This window comes from Geotrypetes seraphini, chromosome 4 (assembly GCF_902459505.1).
Source record: "Geotrypetes seraphini chromosome 4, aGeoSer1.1, whole genome shotgun sequence".
NCBI lineage: Eukaryota > Metazoa > Chordata > Amphibia > Gymnophiona > Dermophiidae > Geotrypetes > Geotrypetes seraphini.
Window position 1 is genome coordinate 137,888,392 of NC_047087.1, and position 14,465 is coordinate 137,902,856.

The 14,465-nt window shown below is 44.9% G+C and overlaps 1 protein-coding gene and 1 pseudogene across 11 annotated transcripts in view; both read left to right on the forward strand.

The window, feature by feature from the left end:
- TRAPPC10 (trafficking protein particle complex 10) overlaps nucleotides 1–14,465 on the forward strand; it is a 507,189-nt gene that overhangs the window by 52,144 nt on the left and 440,580 nt on the right. The window lies entirely within an intron of this gene.
- On the forward strand, nucleotides 7,299–7,417 carry LOC117360189 (annotated as a pseudogene).

Here is a 14,465-nt window from a genome sequence, read left to right on the forward strand (position 1 = left end):
AAGGAAGCTGCTCAGCGCTGAAAAGCAGCGCCAAATCGCACTGCTGCTCATGCCGCTCAGATGAAGAAATTGGATCCACGCAGCCGGTTAGCAGTGGGGCAGGAGTTTGGAAAGCTTGCTCGTTCCTGCTGCCTATCCACCAGGGATCAGCAGAGGACCCGCTGCACATTCACTAGGGATCGGCAGATGTATGATAGAGCAGGGAGGAGAAGGGGGGCAGAGCCTGGCGGCGGCAGCCTTAAAAAAATTATAGGAGGAGCCGCCAGTGCTGTGAAGCACTTTTCAACATCGGGACAGGCAGTCCCGCAGCTCACTGCTCCAGCCAGCTGAGAGGGTCCTTCAAGGATCTTTAAATCATCAACTAGCTTTGGAGAGAACCTGCTGCCAGTGCTGTGAAGCACTTTTCAACATCGGGACAGACAGTCCCGCAGCTCACCGCTCCAGTCAGCTGAGAGGGTCCTTCGAGGATCTTTAAATCATTAACTAGCTGCGGAACGCGGCCTGTGGTCACGAGCCTCGGGTTGCGAGCTAAAGGGGCGTGGCTAAAGGGGCTTGCCCCTTTTGAGCCCCTTCAGAGCCCAAGAGGAGTAGTGAGCAGGGGGTATCGAATCCTACCATAATGGGCAAGAGGAAAGCCAAAGTAATTCCATCAACTTTGATAACTGGCCCGATGGATCGTCATCTTATGGCTCCCCCTTTGATACATGTGGATGAGCAGGTAACTTTAGATACTCAAACTATCCTCTGGGTTACATACCACCTCCTCAACCACCATTTTCTCCAGGGTTAGAAGAGTCCTACCCATTGGAGGACGCAGTAACTTCTTCCCCACAATTATGTTCACACTCTGGACTGGAGGTTTTAGGACAATCCCTGGGGGGATCTAAAGAGCTGACCCCAGTGCAGATGGTCAAAGGGCAAGGCTCTGATGCTCTCCCTAAGGATAAAGAGATCACTCTAAACGATGTATGGCTAAGTATTAACAGAATAGAGTCATCATTACAAAAAACTGTTTTGAATTTATGTCAATTTTCTTCTGATATAATAGTAAAAATTAATGAACATGATGTTAAACAGGGCGAAACAGCAAAAAAGCTAGGAAAAATAGACCAGATTGTTAATACTTTACAAGCTAATGCTGTTTCTAATATTAAAGATGGTATGCTGATTCACTCTAAATTAGAGAAACTAGAGCTAAAAAACTAGAGAAACTAGAGCTAAAAAAATCTTTATTAAATTTTCTTATTACACATTATTTGTCCTTGTTAGAACTCTTGAAAATGTACTTGAGGGACATATTACATTATACTAAAGTGGGCACTCTTGAATTAGATAACCTCTATTACTTTCAAGAGCTTCTAAAGAAACAGTTGAAGAAGGTGAAATGGATAAACTTGTTTCACCTGATAGTTTGAGTGTATTACAGTTTCTCAAATCTTCTAAAGATATAATAGATAAACGAGCAACACTCTCAGTGGTCTTCAAAACAGAGGTGGAAAAACAAGCTATTTTGAAATTACCATATATTTCTTGAAAAAACAAGACCTATTTTGTGACCAACGAGTGATAATTTTTCCGGATGTCTCTCGCAGTGTTCCCTCTAAGGTGAGCGCATGAGCGATCGCTCACTATTTTCAGTGGTGTCGCTCATACGCTTTCCCCTGTTGCTCACTCGAGGGAGGTGAGAGGAAGTGGCGGCTGCGGCAGCGGCCTGTATTTTCCAAAGTTGAAAGATGCAGCGGCGGCTCCTCTCAAGATCCCTGACTGCATCGGACTTCGTGAGAGGAGCCGCTGCCACGTCTTAAGTGGCTACCAAGGGGGGGGGGGGCGGTCCGCTCCGGCTGTGCACATCCCCTAAGGATATAGTCGGAGAGGAAGTTCGGGCTAGCCAATCGCTGCCTTGCTGGGCGGAACTTCCTCTCCGACGGCAGAATTGACGTCGGGGGAAGCAGAGAGAGCTTGGGGCAGCCGCGGCGGTGGCTTTGGGGCCTGTTTCCCCCCGATGGTTGCGGCGGTGGTTTTGGGGCCTGTTTCCCCCGATGGTTGCGGCGGTGGCTTTGGGGCCTGTTTCCCCCCGATGGTTGTGGCGGTGGCTTTGGGGCCTGTTTCCCCCGATGGTTGCGGCGGTGGCTTTGGGGCCTGTTTCCCCCGATGGTGGCAGCAGTGGCTTTGTGGAGGGTAGGGAACAAGAAAGGGGGCAGGCAGGGAGACAGAAGGGAAACAGAAAAAAAGAAAGGGGGCATCAAGAGGAAAAAAAAGAAAGAAAGGGCAAGGAGAGAGGAAGAAAAAGTTGGGGGAGGGAATGAGGTCTGGAGGAGAGGAAGCATACAGGCTGAAAGAAGGGAAGAAAGATTGGATGCACAGTCAGAAGATGAAAGTGCAACCAGAGACTCATGAAATCACCAGACAAGGTAGGAAAAATGATTTTATTTTAAATTTAGTGATCAAAATGTGGCTGAATTTATATATGCTGTCTATATTTTGCACTATGGCCCCCTTTTACTAAACCGCAATAGTGTTTTTTAGCGCAGGGGTGAGCGTCGAGAGCAGCGCTGGGCATTTAGCGCAGTTCCCTGCATTAAAAACTTCTATTGTGGTTTAATAAAAAGGAAGGGAGGTATATTTGTCTATTTTTGTATGGTTGTTACTGAGGTGACAATGCATAGAGTCATCTGCTTTGACCTCTTTGAAAAAAACCCAGAATAGGAATGATAATTAACATTTTCTCAGCGTATAGTGTGCTTTGTGTTTTTTAATTTTATTGTTGGTAGATCATTTTGACTTGGTCATTTTAAAGTAGCTCGCAAGCCCAAAAAGTTTGGGCACCCCTGAGCTAGAGCGTTGAAGCTGTGTATTTCTATTTTATCCCCTCTTTTACAAAACTGTGGAGCGTTTTTTAGCGCAAACCGTGGTGGTAGCAGCTCTGATGCTCAGAATTCTATGAGCGTCAGCGCTGTTACCTCCTTAGCTAAAATTCACACTACAGTTTTGTAAAAGGGGGAGGGGTTAGTTTGTGATGACATATTCCATACTAGGCGAAGGTGTTTTCTGTGTTCTGTGTGTTCGAAAGACATGGTTTTCTGTTAGGATTGACGATGTAGGATTGATCTGTGCTGGTCTGGCTTGTTTAGTTTTACAATGGATGTATTGATGTACTGCTCACTGCAATATGTAAGATGCTGCCTTTTCCTAGGTACTCATGTGTGACGTGGCTTGTTACTAAAAATCATGTTTTTCGTACAGATGGGGGGGGGGTGCCAAAAAATGATGGGCCCCGGGTGTTACATATGCTAGGTATGCCACTGTATGTAAAGATACCAGAAAGCTGGCGAAACAAAAACTTTAAGTAAATTGTTATTCTTCTAAGTTTTGAGTATTTAACCCTCCCACAATCTCACGGGCACTCGTTTCAAGTTTATTGAAATTTTGATTTAAACGCAATATCAAATATTTTCAATGCGTATAACAAAAATAAATTTGGGGAAATAAATAAAACCATTTGAACAATAAACATACAAACATATCCATAGATGATTAAAAATACATAAGGAGTACAAGGATAAACTACATTTGTTTAAAAATGCGTCCTCCGCACCTGCTCATAAATTTGTGGAGTATGTAATTTGTCGCTCATGCATATTTTTTTTTGCACACACCTCATCAATCCTTAGAGGGAACATTGGTCTCTAGACATACAAAGATCAAAAGGAAGCAATTCCTCCAGCTAAAGCCCAAGGTTTTTGAAATTTCCATGCAAGTGCCTGATCTCATATGGAAGTGCTAAATATATTTTCCTTAGCAAAGCAGCAGATGAATCCAGAGACCAATGGGATAGCTCACTTCTACCAGCAGGTGGAGATAGAGAAACTGATTAACAGGTGCACTTATTTGCTGGCACTCCTCCTGTCTCATCAGTATTCTCTATCTCCAAGCAGGTGGAAGTCGCTATTCAACTAGCTCCTGGATTCTGGCTGTGGCTGGAACTTTATTCCCTCCTGTTGAGGTTTTCTCTTCAGTGAGACTGCCATTCTGTTTCTCCTGTTGAGCTTTTTCTCTTCAGTGAGACAGGGGTGTCCGGCTAATCGGTGCCGGCTTTAGAGGTTACACTTGGGCCCCCCCCTTGTCCCTGCCTCACCCTCCCTCCAATGATAGAGGGTCTGCCCTGGTCCCTATTTTTCTTCTTTCCCATTTAAAAAAAAAAAAAAAGGGGGCCTACACAGCTGACTTTTTGCCCTGCTCGTGCTAGGCAGCAGGTGTTGCCGGCGTCTACCGGCACTATCCAGTAGATTGTGAGTATGTGTTTTATTCTACTGGTCTCTGAACTTTGTGGTTGTGTGAGAACTGTGGGTTTTTGACTATGGCAGTTTTGTTTTGTGGTGGAATATGTTTTTGACTGCAAAATGTGAGGACGGCTCCGGGTGTGTTATACATTATCTGAACTGGAGCTGAATCGTTCTATAGCGCGGGTGGTGCGAGCTTGTGCTCCCCTACTGTTGGGAGCCATGCGCCTTTTCCCCTTTCCTCCCCGAGGTGTGTTTTGCATTTTTTATATTTCTACGCTTCGGCTATGGGCTCCGAGTCCGGTGTGAGCGGCAATGTTCTAGGAGCCGGCCTATTTTTGCGCGAATCAGTCCGAGTTTGGGTCGCCATCACTGCAATACTCGGGGAGTTATTCGGGGCGGCTGCCTTTCTCAGCGCGGGCCTCGCCGTCTGCTTTGCGGAGCGGTGTGCTTCGGTTTTGGCTATGAGCTCCCGGTCTGTTTTGTACAGCGCTGTTGGGGGAGCCAGCCGGTTTTGATTCTAGCAGGAAAGTGCCCGCGCTTGGGCCCCCAGCGCCGCGGGGTTCATTGACTCATGTCCTACAGCTAACTTAAGCGTGTACCGCGACTTCTTTTTGTTGGAATCAGCTTTGCCCCGTATTGCAGTGCTCCATTTGCTGTGGTGTTTGTCCACATGCTTCTCTTAATTAAAAAAAAAAAAAAAAAAAAAGGGAAAAGGGAAAAGGCAACTGGTTGTTATTGGGGGCTATCCATTTATGTCCCTAGGCACTTACACATTAAGTTTCTGCACTGAGTTGAGCTTCCTACGCTTCGTTTTGCTGCCTTATGGGTTGGCGAACAGCAAGTGGAGTAGGTGTCAAGGGCGTGCCAGTGTATCATTCGTGTGGTTCATTTCTTCCCTCGGGGTTCCGATAACGTGCGGCGATGTTGGAGGTTTCCTTAGGCCTTTTGCCTGGGTGCTGCGTCCGCCTGCTTGTGCTCTAGATATGTTTCTGCAGGGTAGTTGCAGGAATTCCGAGTTGAGGCTCTCTCTTGAGGCCTGATAGTTCTTTTCTTCTTGATGTGGGCCAGCTTGTCTGTGAAAACCTGGTGGCGCAAGGGTTGTGTGCTGGGTTAGTAACAAGGAGCTGAGATTCAAGCCCCAGCTAAGGAGTAGAGCTGATATGGCTCCAAAAGTAGAGGCGGAGGTTCAAGTCTATTTAAAAAAAAAAAAAAAAGCTAGTCGGCCTTCCGCTCTAGAAACTTGGTCTAAGTGGCGGCTGATCCCTAAGGGCAAGATCCTCTGCTTGCGAGGTCGTAGGGTAGCTGGCACTGTATGCCCAATGAATTCTCCCCTTACGCTCTCTTTTGGAGTGGAAACCTGGTCTGTTTTCGGCCAGGTACAGCTCGTTTCTCTGGGGAGGCGTATGCTGCTTCTGGATTACGCCTGGTGCGCCTTGTCTTTCCTTTGCTTGCGTAAAGTTCAGGCAGGTTGCTGAATGTCCTCATGCTCCCTTTCACATCGCAAGACGGTGTTCTTTTTCCAGGTTGACAGTTTTCTCATGAAAGAGTAGTCGCTTTACTATCAGGTCAGGGAGCTGTGAACATTTTTCAGGATGCTTGCACCTTTGCATCCTCCTCACGTTTCCAGAGTCTCTCTGTTTTGCGTTTCTCTTTGAAGTGTGGCTGGTCCTCGGGACAGTTCTTGTAGTTCTTAGGGTACCACTTATTAGTGGGTGACCAAGATGGGGGCTTTGGGCAGGCTGGATTCTATTCGACTGCATTAGTTCTCAGGGTTACCCATTTCTGCAGTCAACCTGGGAAGATATTTACATTTTCTCTATGGACTCTGAGTCAGCACTAGGTTGGCCTGCCTCTCTTGGAGCAGCGCTTTCGGTTTTGGCACATTCCATTTCACCTACCCAAGGGTTCGTTGGCACTGCCAGGCGATTTGTCTGATTTATGCTTGACTGCCTGCTTGATTTGGACGACTTCCAGTCGGGTCTTTTGACTGACACGAAGCGGGTGGTTTCTTTACCTCAGTTCTTTACATGCGCATCTTCATATTTGCAGTGCTCTTTTTTCCTATACTAGTTATAGGTATATCGGGTTGATGCTGTTATTCTTATAGGAGAGACTTGTATTTCTTTCCAGAGACTTGAGTGTGGAGTCTCGATCTCAGATTGGCGTTCTTCGCTTACCATGGCTAAGAGTATGGGATTCTGTTCAGGTTCTAGCATCCATATTGCTGACCCCTCTGGGAACCTCGGCTTGCTTTCCCTTCTAACGCTCAGCAGCCGCTTTTATTCCAGTGGTTCTCGGTATCTCGGGGCGCCTATTAGTTGCTATGCTTCTCCGGCATTGCTTTGTATGATTTGGTGGCTCAGAAAGATTGTCTTTCCAGGGCATGCCTCGGTCTTTCCTGGACTAGCTTATGACCACCGACTATTCCGGACTGTCGGATTGGGGGGCTCGGTGGCTTCCATCCTCAGCTTCAGGAGTCTGGTCTTCATAGGCGACTAAGTTCTGGTTCCTTCTACTCTTGAGCATGGTCAGGCTTCCTTTCTGGAGCTTCAGACCATTCTTCCGGAATGCCGCTGAGGGCCCTTTCAGTCAGTATTATAATGGGGGTGTTTCTCTGCAGCTTGGGCAGTAGGTGATGTACTCAGTTGCCAGGTACAGTGGTTGTTCTACTTCGATGGGTGGACCCTCATCTTTCTATTCTGTTGACAAATCATTTTTCAGGTCAGGAAAAGAGTTTGGTTAGTCTTTCTCTCTGCGAAATCTGAGCATAGCCCATTTATTGGATGTTACAGTGTACAGCACTGTGTACGCTCTAGAAGTGTAGACGTTAGTTATAGTGATATCTTCTACATCCTAGTTGTTGGGAATTTTGGCTCAGGTGTTCCACTTTTTTTGTGGTGGAAGTAAGATCTCCTGGAACTTGACCTCATGGCCTCGTCTCACAATTCCAGGCTTCCTAGCTTCTTAGGCGGGCACAGAAAGTGGGAGTTAAAGGGGGTAACAGTGTGGCTTCTTTCTTACAGCCATACCACCCTGAATGTGCCCGATCCCGTCTGATCTCAGAAGCCAACCAGGATAGGGCCTGTTTAGTACCTGGATGGGTGACCACCTGGGAATACCAGTTGCTGTAGGCTTTAAAAAAAAAAAAAAAAAAAACTCCTCTGGTTTCTCTTTTTTCACTGTTTTTCCCTGGCTAATGGTAGCTTGGATTTGCCATCTCAAGCTCGCTTTAGGGGCACAGTATTGGTACATTCTCTGGCTTGGCTGCGCCATCCTTGCTATGTGGATCTGATGAGCCTTTCGTCAGCCGGATTAAGAAGTTTCCTTTTATCTCCGACTTTGCTCTCCTTGATTGAGATCAACATGGATATTCATACTACTTTGGTATTACGACCTAGCTTTTGAGCAGTTTTGACTGGCGTGTGACGGTAATGCGAAGCAGGTTGTTTCTGCTCTTATCCAGGCGCTACAGACGTCTTCTCCTGTGGCTTCTGCTTCCTTTTGGAGGTGTTTCCTTTCTTGAATCCTTCTCAACAGTTGTACCCTTCCTGAGTTCCTTTTTAGCACAGGTATATTGCCGATGGCATAGCGTTCAATTCCCTTCAGCTTCTATTACCATTCTTGGATTGTTACAGGAACTAGGTATATGGCCCTTCGCTGACTTCTCAGCTTCCTGTAGTTCAGTTCTTAAACAGAAGGCGGTATATTCATGCACCTCTTAGAAAGCCCGGTTTGGTGTAATTCATTCACGTACTTCTTCTAAGTTACCAATGGCTTCATTTTAGCCTTGTCCTTTGGGACTCTAAAGAGCTGTGCGGTTGACCATGGGATTCCTTGTGGCCATGGCTTCAGCTTTGCAGTTGCGATGTTGCAGGCCTTGTTCAACGGGGATTCCTATTCCTTATTTCCGTCATTTGGGGTGTCAGTTCGGATGGTACCACTATTTCTTGCTAGGGGGGTGTCATCCTTTCTTTTACATCATGCTCGCTTTTCCTTACTTCTTCCTGGGAGGAGATAGTGGACGCAGTACTTTTATTCACTGCATTTTTTGAAACGTATGTAGCGTTCTCCGCAAGATCGGTTTCTAACAACTGTTAGTGGTTTATATCTCCTTTTTGGGATTCTTCATGGGATGCCTCAGGCGTATGGCGGCGTCCGATGCCTACCTCGCTCAATGGTCCGGGAGGACATTCTTTATACTTGCCTGCTGGCAGGGGAGCGGGTGGCGATTGAACTTCATGACCATTCCGCTGGAGCGATGGCTGCTTCTTGGGCTCGGCCCAGAGGGTTTTTGCCTTGGAGGAGATTTGTCTCACGGCTAACTGGTCTTCCGAGAGTACCTTCTCTCCGCGTCTCTGCATGGATGTGCGGGCACATGCGATCGGGGTTTTTTGATGCTTCGGTCGTTGCGAAGGCGGCGTTTGCTTCCCACCCAAATTAAGGATTGCTTTGCTACATCCCATTGGTCTCTGGATTCATCTGCTGCTTTGCTAAGGAAGGTAAAATTATGTTCTTACCTGTTAATTTTCTTTCCTTTAGAAGCAGCAGATGAATCCAGAGCCCCACCCTTTCTGGTATCTGGTTGTCAGTTTTTTCGTGTACGGCTTTTAGTGATTGGGTGTTGTTCATGATTGTATTCTGTATCGTTGCTGTTCGCGAGGTGTTCTGGGAAAGAAGTTTTTTACATGCTATACCTACTGATGGTTAAATGTGCTTGGGCAAGGAGCTATACTGATGAGACAGGAGGAGTGCCAGCAAATAAGTGCACCTGTTAATCAGTTTCTCTATCTCCACCTGCTGGTAGAAGTGAGCTATCCCATTGGTCTCTGGATTCATCTGCTGCTTCTAAAGGAAAGAAAATTAACAGGTAAGAACATAATTTTACCTTCTTTGATCCAGCCCAGTTAGAAGACTTTATTAAAGAAAAACCTTTGCTGAAAGTTTAATTTCTATTATCGACAATTTTATATTAGGATGAGGGTGTATGATTAACATAGAATAGCCAACTATGCCTGCCTACGATGTTAAGTGATAGATAGATAGATTTAATTTCCTATTTAATATACCGGTGACCATCATAATGTGGACTATATCATGGTTGACAAATTAACTTTTTATGCTACATTGTATTTTATATACAGAATTTTGTGGATATTCTTGATTATTTGCTATTATTGTAATGAATAACCAAATAAAGAATAAAAAAAAAAAATAAATTCTGGGAGGGGGCATTGACCCGAATATAAACCAGGAATGGGTCAATTTTTTGGCCCAAAAATCCTGGTTTATATTCGAGTATAACAAAAAATAAATAGAACCAAGGGAGGCTGTTATGTGGATATAGTTATATTCTAGTATATAAAGTACTCTTCTCCTCCACTGCCAACTCCAGACTTTGTTCCTTTCATCTAGCTGTTCCCTATTCCTGAAATAAATTACCTGAGTTTGTCCACCAAGCCCCTTCTCTTCCCTTGTTTAAAAGCAGACTTAAAACCCATCTTTTTGATATAGCCTTCAATCCATAACCCTACTGCCCACTAACCTAGCCAGCATATTAACCATTCCCCTAACTGTATCCATGACATCCTGTTTGTCTGCCTGTCTTCTTTGTGACTCTGTACAGTGTTGCGTACGTCTGGTAATACTATATAAATAATAATATAGTAATCATAACATTTCTTCAAACTTGGCATCTTTGACACAGGGGCTGAAATTAATCAATTTTCAGGGTCAATTATAAAAAAAAGAGTCTGCCTATATCTTTCTAAAAGCAACACTGTTTGAAAGAAAAGATTTGACTCTAAGATACATGTATTTTAGTTTTGCAATTCCACTATCATAAATATACAAATTCACCTCCAAGTTAGGAATGCTTCATCCACAGCTTTAGTGATGGCTCTAGTGCTCAATACAAAAATTTCAAGAATTTTCTTAATTTATGCCATCATAAAAGAGATTTTGGAATGACTGCTAAATGGAATTTTTTTGCTAAAAGTTATTTTTTGCTACAAGTTACTCACCATGCGATGGCATTAGAGGTACAACAAAGCACTTAGCAGCTAGAGCAAAGCAGCTAGAGCAAGCTTGCAGTGTGCACTTGAATGCCAGATTTTCGCCCCTAAAGATCTTTTTGACTTTTGTAATGAAGTATTATTCATGGAGTAAAATTTGCTTTCAACAGCAAAGAGCAAATTGAACAAGAAAGAAAATTGCAAGAAGAAAGATTCCAGCAGGCCACTCTCTGGCAGGAACAAGGAAAAAAATCAACATTTTTTGCCAATCAATAAAATGACAGTTCAGGACAGCACGGTTTCAAATCATGCAACATAATTTTTTGCCAAGATTAGTGACGATGAAAAAGGAATTCTAGTAGAAGACCTTCAGCCAGGACAATATATTGCTTGTATTTATGATAGAGTAGTGGATTAGAAACATATGTGAAATCTCCACTGAACAGAGAGATGCCTTTAATAAGCTTTATGTATCCGCATGGCCCAGTAAGTTCCTTTTATTGGCCTTCAAGAAGTGATACTTGCTGGTTCCAGAGCAACATATCATTGGCAGTTACTCCAGCTCCATCAGTGACATTTGGTCAGCAGTATATTTTTCCTGAAATTAATCAGCTGCAGATTAATGAAGCCTCATGAAAGTTCAAGTAGTCCAGATAATGCAGGCTTGGGATCTTAAGAGAGCTACAGTCAGTCTTGGGAACCTGTGGAAAAGAAACCTACCCATTGCTGTTGCTGCATGGCTATTGGGCTTGGCACCTATGATGGTGGAGATACTGGTTTCCTCATTTGGAAACCAGTAGTGGCAAAATCACCATGGACCAACGCAAACCTATTTCATATACATTTTCTAGCCTTATGATATGTGTATTTCGTGGGCTGTGCGCACAAAGGCCCTGATTCTGTATAGGATGCCCGGGAGAGGCATTAGGGTTAGAGGGATGGACGGACCCGCTATACCTAAGGCCTGATTGGTCCAGGCTTCTAGAGACTGGGCCAATCAGGCTTTAGACTTAGCGGGGAAGGGGCGGATTGCCTCATTTCGACGAGGCAGGCCTGTCGGCTGGACAGCAGCAAAACCCGTCCGGCTGGCCAACAATTTAGAGGTTAGTTGGGGGGAGGTTAGTTGGGGGGGCTAGTGGGGTCATTGGGGGTGGGGTGGTGGTGGTAGCACAGGGGGGTCGTTAGCGTGGGGGTCCGGAGAGGGTGTGGCTTTCCGTCAAGAGGGATTGGGCACCCTCCTGCCGGCGATCAAGAGTTTCGGGGGGGGGGTTGTCGTTCCAGCAGGAGGGGTTGGGCTTTTTTTTTTTTTTAAATAATTGACCCTAAAAATTGGCAAATTTCAGCCCTTGTGTCAAGTGGTGCAAAATTTGAAGGAATGTTCTGATGTAGCTATTCATACTGAATTGCTGCAAATTTGACAGTGTAGTAGTGTCCAGTGCAAGGATAATCTATGATAAAAATCTGAGGTCTGTATCACCTTTTGCACTGGAGCTATAGCAGCTGATAAACTGGTCAAAATCTGTCATGACAGACTGCAACAAGTTAGGCAAACTTTGAGCGAAAATTTAAAGTGGGCTTTTGCATCCATGATGCTCATACTAACATCGCTGAAACTAGCATAAAAAGTTGTGCTGGACTGTCAAAATTAGTATTTTTCATCAATTACTGTCAGCTTTATGAAGCTAACAATGATATTTTATTTACTAATGTGCACAATGCTACCAGCACCCAGTAAAACAAGGGAGGGGCAGAGTGGGATTAGCTCAGTAGCTATTGCAACTAAGGATCTGATATTTTTGGAAACTTTTTTTTTTTTTTTTATGCTGTGCTAGTTCTGCATACCAATTTTGAACAAAATCTGAGATATAATGGTTGGGAGCTTTTTTTTTTTTTTTAAATAAATTTTAGACTACTTGGTATGGAAGGACCCACATTTTAGACCAAATATCTGACCAGAATAAAGAAACATTATTACATTCAAATAGAATATGCTTTAAAGTACTAGGTTTAGTTTCACAAGACCAACAAAGGATTATTTGGACTATTACCGGTACTACTTTTAGGACTCCTTTTATCAAACTGCAGTACTGTAGCGCTTTTTAATGTGGGCCAGGAAGGTAAATGCTCTAATGCTCGTGGGCATTTGATAAAAGGAGCCCATACACACATACACACCATTTGTTTTCAATCTTCTGGCTATTTTATGGAGCATTCTCTTGTTTTTGTATTGTTTTGACACACGGGCAGTGGATTGGGGTGGGCCACTGTGGTCAAGACCCTTCTAATATTTTCCCCAACACATCACAGGTACTTAGGGCCAGATTTTCAAAACTTTAATGCGGTCGCTAAACTGGTTTCCGATGGTTTAACCTGCATGCATTTTAGCGGCAGATTATCAAAATGGCTTATCTATGTCTTTAGTGAGCTTTCTAGCAGTCTCTGATACTGACATATAGAAATGGGCTCTTCAGCATTGAAATGAGCACTCGTGTGTATTCTTTAAAATCGCTGAGCCATTTTCCAAGAGTGGCGTTGGCTTTTGATGACCAAAAATCAGCAAATGGTCCAGGGGTGTCAGTACAGTGACAGCACTGTTAAAACCCCAGCAGTGGGAAAGATGCCCACTCTCTCCTGCAGCCAAGCAACCCCCCCCCTCCCCCAGCAGTGGGAGAGATGCCCTTTCACTGCCACACAACACCCCCCTGCAGCGGGAGAGATGCCCATGCTCTCCCGCCGCCAAGCGACACCTCCCCTCTCCCAGACGCTGCCATGCAACATCCCCTCTGCAGTGGGATCTTAAACAACCTGGGCCAATCAGAGCCTCAGATACCTCCCCAGATGCACCGGGAAGGGGTCTGAGGCTCTGATTGGCACAGATGCAAGGGAGGCAACAGAATTATCATGGGTGACTTCAACTATCCCGGAATAAACTGGAACCTAGGCACCTCCGGCTGCATTAGAGAGACCAAGTTCTTGGATGCTGTAGGCGATTGCTTCCTGGAACAACTTGTCAAGGAAAATACTAGAGGAAATGCAATTCTGGACTTAATTCTAAATGGCCTGCGAGGACCAGCACAAGATGTAGAAGTAGAAGGGACACTGGGAAGCAGCGATCACAATATGATCCGCTTTGATCTGGACAAGGGAGAAACATCCCTGTCCAAAACGACAGCCACGGCACTGAACTTCCGAAAAGGGAATTACGAAGGGTTGAGACTCATGGTAGGGAAGAAGATTAAGAAGAGGATAAGCATTGTAAAAATGCTAGAGCAAGCTTGGTCCCTTTTTAAGGACACAGTCACCGAGGCGCAAAATCTATATATACCTGCATATCAACAAGGGATCCAAGAGGAAAAAGAACAAAGAACTGGCGTGGCTCACTGTAGAGGTGAAGGAAATGATCAGAGACTAGAAAACTTCATTTAAGGAATGGAAAAGGTAAAAAAAATGGACAAAAATTGGAACAAGCACAAACAACATCAACGCAGGTGCCATAAGGCGGTAAAAGGGGCCAAAAGAGACTACGAGGAAAAAATAGCAAAGGAGGCGAAGAACTTCAAGCCGTTCTTTCGATTATATTAAGGGGAAACAACCCGCGAAGGAAGTGGTAAGACCATTGGACGACCATGGAATAAAGAGAGCGCTAAAAGAGGACAAAGCAATTGCCAACAAACTGAACACATTTTTTGCGTCTGTATTTACCGAAGAAGATGTACACAGCATATACCCATCAGGCTATATGCTGGAAACGAAGACGGAAAGCTGACAGGATTGACATTCAGTCTAGAGGAGGTGTGTAGGCAGATTGATAGGCTTAAGAGCGATAAATCCCCGGGACCGGATGGCATCCATCCGAGAGTCATCAAGGAACTGAAAGGAACCTTAGCAGAACTGCTTCAACTAATAGCCAATCTGTCGATCAAATCAGGAAAGATTCCGGAAGACTGGAAGGTGGCGAATGTTACACCGATCTTCAAGAAAGGTTCGAGGGGAGATCCGGGAAACTACAGACCTGTGAGTCTGACCTCAGTACCGGGAAAGGTGGTAGAGTCATTGATAAGGGACCGCATCATTGATCACCTTGACGGACATGGGCTGATGAGGACCAGTCAGCACGGTTTTAGCAAAGGCAGATCATGTTTGATGACCTTGCTGCACTTGTTTGAGGGAG